Below are 9,074 nucleotides of genomic sequence, written 5' to 3'. Positions count from 1 at the left end.
TGCAGCAGCAATATCGAGAGATGGGATTCAAAAAGTATTCTGAACTTATCTCACATCTTCTTGTATCCGAGCAACATAATGGGCTATTAATGAAAAATCATGAAAGCCGACCTACTGGTTCTTGTCCATTCCCTGAAGTGAATGAGACGAACTTCCACCAAGTTAAGCGTGGAGGAGGATGTGGCCCCAGTCGTGGTCATAGCTGTGGTCGGGGAAGAAACTCTAATCATGGTAATAATAATGCACCAAAGAACCCTCCTCACCACCAGCAGTGGAAAAGGAAGGAACAAAAGCATGAAGCGGTGCAAGCAGCAAAGACAGAAAATGCATGTTATAGATGTGGAGGAAAAGGGCGTTGGTCACGTACATGTCGTACGCCAAAGCACCTGGTTGAGTTGTATCAAGCCTCCCTGAAGAAGACAGAGAAAATGCTGAAGTAAATTTTATTTCTGAAGATGATTTAGACTTCATGCATTTGGATGTAGCTGATTACTTTGCACTCCCAGAAGGAGAAACAAGTCATGTGATCGGTGATGAATCTGTAGAAATATAAATATTTTAATTTTTGTTATTTGTAGTAGATAGTATGGTTATGTAATTGTTGTACATAAATAAAAGTTATGCTTTTATAATGATGTTTACTATCATATTTATTTTGTTTATGTCATTTTGAAGAATATGGATAATCCTCAAATTATGTTTGGATCAAAGATCAATCATGAAGATATTTGTGTAATAGATAGTGGAACAACTCATGCCATATTCAAAGATCAGAAATACTTTTCTTATTTGCATAAGGAAAAAGCAAATATTTCAATAATTTCTAGTAATATAAGTTTAATTGAAGGCTCCGGAAAAGCCACTATATTTTTGTTTAAGGGAACAAAACTTATAATAGGCAATGCATTATTCTCCTCCAAGTCCCGAAGAAACTTGTTGAGTTTTATAGATATCCGCCGAAATAGGTATCATGTTGAGACAATAGATGAAATGAATATGGAATATCTTTGTATTACAAAGAATATTTTTGGCCAGAAGTGCATTGTAGAAAAGTTACCAACTTTATCTTCTGGCTTATACTATTAAAAGATTAGTACAGTTGAAGCACACTCTATCGCAAACCAGAAGTTTACTGATTCAATTTTTTTTGTGCTTTGGCATGGCCGTTTGGGCCATCCTGGATCAATAATGATGAGACAAATTACTAAAAATTTGAGTGGGTATCCATTAAAGAACCCGAAGATTCTTACAAATAAAGAATTTTCTTATGATGCTTGTTATCAAAGCAAAATGATCACTAGACCATCACCAATGAAGGTTGGCATTGAATCCCCTGCCTTTTTAGAACGTATACATGTGGATATATGTGGACAAATTCACCCACCAAGTGGGTTGTTTAGATATTTTATGGTCTTAATAGATGCATTTTCAAGATGGTCTCATGTGTGCCTACTATCATCTCGCAACCTGACGTTTGCAAAGCTATTAGCCCAAATAATTCGATTAAGGGCACAATTCCCAGATTATCCTATAAAGGCTATTCGCCCTTATAATTCTGGAGAATTCTCATTTCAAGCTTTTGATGATTATTGTCTATCAGTTGGGATAAAAGTTGAACATCTTGTAGCTTATGATCATACTCAAAATGGTCTTGCAGAGTCATTTATTAAACGCCTGCAATTGATAGCAAGACCACTACTTATGAAAACAAAATTGCTCAATATTGTTTGGGGCCATGCTATCTTGTATGCAGCATCACTTATCCGTCTCATACCGACATATTATAATAAATATTCTCCGTCACAATTAGTTTTTGGTCATGAACCAGATATTGCCCATCTACGAATTTTTAGATGTGTTGTATATGTGCCAGTAGCACCACCACAATACAGTAAGATGGGCCCACAGAGAAGGTTAGGAATATATGTTGGGTTTGAATCATTCTCTATTATTCTCTATCTTGAACCATTGACTGGAGATTTATTTACTGCTCGATTTGCAAATTGTCGGTTTGATAAAACAAATTTCCCGCAATTAGGGGGAGAGAAAAAGGAAATCAAAAGAGAAATTGTGTGAAAAAATTCATCATTATCTCATTTTGACCCACGTACCCCTATATGTAATCAAGAGGTCCAAAAGATCATCCATTTATAAAATATAGCAAATCAAATGCCAGACGCGTTTACTGATTTGTATAGGATAACCAAGTCACATATCTCTGTAGAGAATGTGCCTATCCGAATTGATGTCCCAACAGGACCATCTACTAGGATGAGAGCTAATGAACCTAAAGCACGCCTGAAGCGTGGTAGGCCTTTGGGTTCTAAGGACCGAAATCCTCGAAAAAGAAAATCGACAAATAATCAAAACGATACTATGAAGGGATCCCCTGAAGAGACCCAAGATCTGATTAGTTCTGAGATTTCTGAAAAAATCAATGAACCCGAGACTCAAGTGAATGAGAAGCTTTTAATAAGTTCTATTGGTGAAGGAATTAATTTAAATTGATCTGAAATAGTGGTGGATAATATTTTTGCATATAATGTTGCACTTAACATTATGCAAGATAGTGAGGATGTTGAATCTCGATATATCGAAGAATATCGACAAAAATGTGATTGGCCAAAATGGTAAGAGGCAATTCAATTAGAATTGAACGCACTTGCTAAAAGAGAGGTCTTTGGACCAGTAGTCCAAACACCTGCTGGTATAAAACCAGTTGGTCATAAATGAGTTTTTATGCGAAAAAGGAATGATAAAAATGAAATTGAAAGATACAAAGCTCGCCTTGTCGCACAAGGATTCTCACAACGACCTGGAGTCAATTTTGATGAAACATATTCACCTGTTATGGATGCCATAACATTTTGATGTCTCATCAATTTAGCACTACATGAAAAGCTTGAAATACATCTAATGGATGTAGTTACAGCTTATCTGTACGGTTCACTTGATAATGAAATTTATATAAAAATCCCCGAAGGACTTAAAATGCATGAAGTAAATCCAAAATCTCGAGAAATGTATTCAATCAGATTATAAAGATCTTTGTACGGTTTAAAGCAATCTGTGCGTATATGGTATAATCGCCTCAGTAATATTTGCTGAAAGAGGGTTACATAAATGATGTTATTTGTCCATGTATTTTTATAAAGAAAATGGCATCATAATTTGTTATACTTGTTGTTTATGTTGATGACATAAATCTTGTTGGAACTCCAGAAGAGCTCAAAAAGGCAATTGAATATCTTAAGAAAGAATTTGAGATGAAAAATCTTGAAAAGACAAAATATTGTCTTGGTCTGCAAATTGAACATTTAGCAGACGAGATCTTTATCCATTAATCTACCTATACAAAAAGGGTCTTAAAACGCTTTTACATGGACAAAGCGCACCCATTGAGTACACCAATGATTGTTCGATCACTTGAAGTGAATAAGGATTTGTTCTGACCTAAAGAAGAGGATGAGGAACTCCTTAGTCCCGAAATACCTTATCTTAGTGCAATTGGTGCACTTATATATCTTGCTAATGCGACAAGGCCCGACGTAGCATTTTCTGTTAATTTACTAGCAAGATATAGCTCTTCTCCTACACGGAGGCAGTGGAACGGGATTAAGCATATATTGCGATATTTAAAGGGAATACTTTATATGAGTTTATTTTATTCTAACAAAGGTAGTGCGGATCTTGTTGGTTATGAAGATGCATGTTATTTATCTGATCCACATAAAGCTCAATCTCAAATCGGGTACGTATTTACATGTGGAGGTACTGTCATATCATGGCGCTCCACAAAGCAATCTATTGTTGCTACTTCTTCAAATCATGTTGAGATAATAGCTATTCATGAAGCAAGTAGGGAATGTGTATGGTTGAGATCAATGATTCATTTTATTCAAGAAAAATATGGTTTGGAATGTGATAAAAGATCCATAATTTTATACGAAGACAATGTTGCATGCATAGCCCAATTAAAGGGAGGATTTATAAAAGTATATAGAACGAAACACATTTTACCAAAATTATTCTACACACATGATCTTCAGAAAAATAGTGACACTGATGTGCAACAAATCCGTTCAAGTAACAATCCGACAGATTTACTCACTAAATCTTTGCCAACTTCAATTTTTGAGAAGATGGTATACAAAATTGGAATGCAGAGACTCAAATATTTGAAACAAGGTTTTTATCAGGGGGGGTAAAATACTCGCTATACTCTTTTTTCCTTACTAAGGTTTTTCCCACAGGGTTTTCCTTATAAGATTTTTAATGAGACAACTAGTTATGTGTATTACTAAATATGTGTACTCTTTTTCCTTTACTAAAAAAAAATTTCACGGGGTTTTTCCTAGTAAGAATTTAATGAGTCACATTATCTTTTAAAATGAACATCCAAGGGGGAGTGTTATAAATATATTATATTATGTATGTTCATTTAGTACTCCATTGTAAATAAGCTTCATGAAGAAGCTTATCTATATGAGACTCCACCGTAAATATATTTATCTATTTAGTACTCTATTGGAAATAAGCCTCCTGAAGAAACTTATCCTTTCGGTACTCCCTTATGGATAAACACCACCCCCGGTAGAAGATTATCTATATCTGGTACAATGAACTTATCATTTTGGTACTCCGTTATGGATAAACATCACCCCCGGTAGAAGATTATCTATATCCGGTTCAATGAGCTTATCCTTTCGGTACTCCGTTATGGATAAACATCACCCCCGGTAGAAGATTATCTATATCTTGTATAATGAGCTTATCCTTTTGGTACTCCGTTATGGATAAATATTACCCCCGATAGAGGATTATTTATATATGGTACAGTAGCAACTTACAAGTAGCTTACACAACAGCTTGCAGAAGCAGCTTACACAGCAGCTTCCTTTCCTCTATAAATAGAGGAGATTTCAGTTCATTATGTACATAAGTTTGAAGTTGGAATAAATGTTTGGACAGAAATGAGACACTAGTATTTGATTAAACTTATGCAAGTAATTTGTGATTTTGAGTTCTTTCAGTTGAATGTTTACATATAAATATACTTTTTTGCGCGTTTTATATGATCGGATTGATTGGACATGAAATTTAAAAATTTAATTTTAACGTAGATATTATATTAGTGCAAGAGCTAAAATGATAAATTTCTGTTTGCCCTAATTATGGGTGAACTAACCAATATAATAAAAGATGATGTCCGATGGTATGTTATTTGCTGATGATATTGTATTATGAAATGATCAAACACGTTGTTTTGGGTCCTAGCATCCCGTTCTATGATTTGTGATCTTGAGCAGGTTCTTTTTTTTTGGGTTTTCCACCCGGTGTCTGGTACCCGTATTGGGGCCCGACTAAATCCGGATTCGCGCCGAGAATTCCCACATTGGGGGTAAATCGCTCCCTAACAAAGGCACTCCATAACCATGGCTCGAACCTGAGACCTCTGGTTAAGGATAGGGGTACTTACCACTTCATATGAGTAGGTTCATATGATGTTTTATGACATGCATGTATGGTTAATTTGGGTCCCGAGAGGTTTGACAATAATATGAAATACTTAGTTCCTAACTAAAGCCTTAAAGTTAATAGAATTGAGAAAAGTCAAGATTTTGGGTAAACAGACTCGAAACCATAATTTGAAAGTTCCTATAGGTTCGTATAAATGATTGGACTTGTATGTATGTTCAAATTAGGAGTTGAGTGGCTCGAGTGTGATTCAACACTATTGCATGGAAATTGAAAGTTGAAGATTCATAAATTTGACTTGAGAGTTACCTTTACGTTCAACAATCCCATTTGAATTTTGATGCAAGATCAAGAAGGTCAAGAATCCATTCAAAATTAGAATTTCTTTTCCATGAAGATAGGATTTCTTATTTCTTAGTAATTTGATTACGATTTTAGTAGGATTATATTTATAGCTCTAGTCAAACTAGAATTGTTAGTTGGTATTCCATTCATACTAGAATTCTTTTTCCTATTTTAGTTAGGATAGATTTTCTTAGCTTTATTCTTATTCTAGTTTAATTAGGATTAGTTTTTCTTAACCTTATCAATTTTACTCATTGTAAGGCCTATTTAAAGGGCTCAATATGCTGAAAATAAATATTGGTGATTAGTTTTTTTAAGTTCTTGCTTCAAAACGTGATTTATCTTTTATTTCATTCCTCAACCTTTATTCAACGCTTCTTACAATCTTGTGAGATAGAAGAAGGAGTGGGTAAGGTTCTTTTCATCTTATATTTTTCTCTCATGAGTTTGAAGAATGTTTTGCTAGTTTAGTGAAAAACTTTAGTGGGGTGCTTTTGTTTTCTCTCTTCTTTGTGCTTGAGAGGTGCAAAACCTTGAAAGTAAATCAAGTTTTGAACCTTTGGACAAGACCATATAAGATATTTTAACTTTTGGAATGGTTTGGAGGAGACTCGAGGGGATGGGGTAAGTTTAAGCGCGTTTGGAGCAAGTTTTGAAATAATTGAACTAGTGAAATAAGATTTTTCTACAGCTGATCTAATTTCATGAGAGTGTTTCTCCCAATATATTAAAAACTTTGGAGATTAGATTTTGATGAGAATATATCTCTTTGAATCTAGTTTTCAGAGGTTCAATCCATTCGGCATTTGGACATTTATGCAAAAGCTTAAGACTATTTTATTGAACAGTGGCAGATCAGTATTTGACAACAAAAAAGTTGCATGTATCAAGCATGGGGCGATGTAGTAGGATAACTATTCAGTTGATTTTGGAGTTCCTCTATAAATAGCCCAATTTCGTATTATGAGCTTAATTTAGAATTTTTGGAGTTAGGGAGCTCGAATTGAGGCAATTTTCAGCTAATAAGACGTTGAAGTTAGTGATTTTCACTTAAATCTATGATTATAAATTGAATCTATCATCAATTAAGGATCTGAAAGAAGAAAAAAGACTTTTAACATAAACTTAAGAAAGTGTATTGCCACGATCCAAGATCCCAACCAATGGATCATGATGATGCCTAATCTACTTGATAGACAAGCCAACATATTTACAATAAGCAATCAAAGAACAACTGAAAGGTTAACAACATAATATCATAAATAAGGGCAAAAGCTTCAAAATCAAATAATAAGTATAACTAATACTCCCTCCGTTTCAATTTATGTGAACCTATTTTCTTTTTAGTCCGTGCCAAAAGGAATGACCTCTTTCCTTATTTGGAAACAATTTACCTTTATTCAATGATTTATAGCCACACAAAATATACGTGCCTCATTTTTACACCACCAGTTTAAAAGTCTTATCTCTTTTCTTAAACTTTGTTCCTAGTCAAATGGGTTCACATATATTGAAACGGAGGGAGTACATTGTCAGAACAAATCCCCAAGACTGATGACACTGGGTACATGACCTCTAAGAAATACTAAATACAAAATCTGAAATGAAATACAACATTGTCTGATACAAATAAACAGTAACAGAGATAATAAAGGTGACTCCAGAGCATGCAGACGGAGATGCGGCACTACCTGGAATCACCTAGATGTCCACGCTAAGCACATCTAGGACTCCGTTGGGACTAATACCGAAATTTGCACAAGAAGTGCAGAAGTATAGTACGAGTACAATTGATCTCATGTACTCGGTAAGTATCGAGCCTAACTCTGATAAGTTAGTAGTGAGGCTACGACAAGATAGCTACTTATAAACATGTGCAGTTAATAGGTAAGAGAAATAAGAAGAAAAATAACAAGTGAAGTAACAAGAGGAATAACAAAATAAATATCAAGATAGACAACGGAAATACATACGATAAATAGTAAAACCATTTTGCTAAAAGAAATATCGACCATGTTTCTCAAATATCACCATCAAACCTTTCTAAACAACTCAAACCCAAGAGGATGAAACGATAACCAGGAAAACAACAAAGGCAAATCCACGAATGAGTAAAAGATATCATATCAATAGTACGGAAACATCCGTCGTGCATATATCACCCATCTTCATCGCACAAAAATACTCATCGTGCAATATCTCTCATCTTCACAGCACGGAAACACCCATTATGCATAATCGCTCATCCTCACAGCACGAAAACAACTATCGTGTCTCATCACTCATCCTCACCAGATATATGTAAATCAGTACCAAGAAAAGTGAGAAGTATAAATAACATAAAGGATAGTCATTAAGCATAAAACACCATGTAAGAGATAATCATGACCTTTGCACAATAGATGAATCAACATTTCAAGAACCGTAATGTCCAAATATCTCAACAAAACATATATAGTTACTAGCATGTATAGGATAAAATAAGTAACTTAATGAACTATCTAAAGCATAAGAGAAAGAATACACAAAGCAAACAAGACATGAATAAGGCTAGATCTACCCGCATGCCTTAACCCTGGCAAATGCATATACACTCATCACTTTGCATATACGCCACCCCCAACACATATAACACGTAGCAAATAGACCCAATTATAATCTAGTTCCCTCAAACCAAGGTTAACCAAGACACTTACCTCTTTTAGGAACAAATCAACAATCCAAAATTGCTTCCTCTTTAGACAAGCCTCCAAACAACTCGAATCTAGTCAAATAATACTCAAATATGTCAAAATAACCTTTAGAAACCCTCATAATACTAAAAATTTAACATATTTGAAAAAGTTAATAAAAGGCCAACCTAGGCCCACTTGGTCAAATCCAAAATGAGGACCAAATCCCGATTACCTCCCTAAGTTCAAATATGTGATATATTTCAAGATCCAACATCAAATCGAGGTCTATATCTCTAAAATTTAAAATATTAAGTTACTACCCAAAAATTCTATTTCTATTCTTATCATAGATAAAGAGGTGAAAATCTATTGAAAATAATAGAAATAAATCAAAACTAAGTTAAATTCACTGATCTATGAAGTTGAGAAGAAAATTCTCTCAGAAACCGCTTCCATGTGTAGTTTAGGTCTAAAAATGGAATAAAATGAGCTAATCCGAAAATTTCTTATTTTTACCTAGTTGCAGATATCGTAATTGCGACTACTATTCGCAATTGTGCAGCTCGCAAATGTGAA

The sequence above is a fragment of the Nicotiana tabacum genome, chromosome 17 (genome assembly GCF_000715075.1).
Source record: "Nicotiana tabacum cultivar K326 chromosome 17, ASM71507v2, whole genome shotgun sequence".
NCBI classification, from domain to species: Eukaryota; Viridiplantae; Streptophyta; class Magnoliopsida; order Solanales; family Solanaceae; genus Nicotiana; species Nicotiana tabacum.
This window is presented reverse-complemented; position numbering follows the sequence as displayed.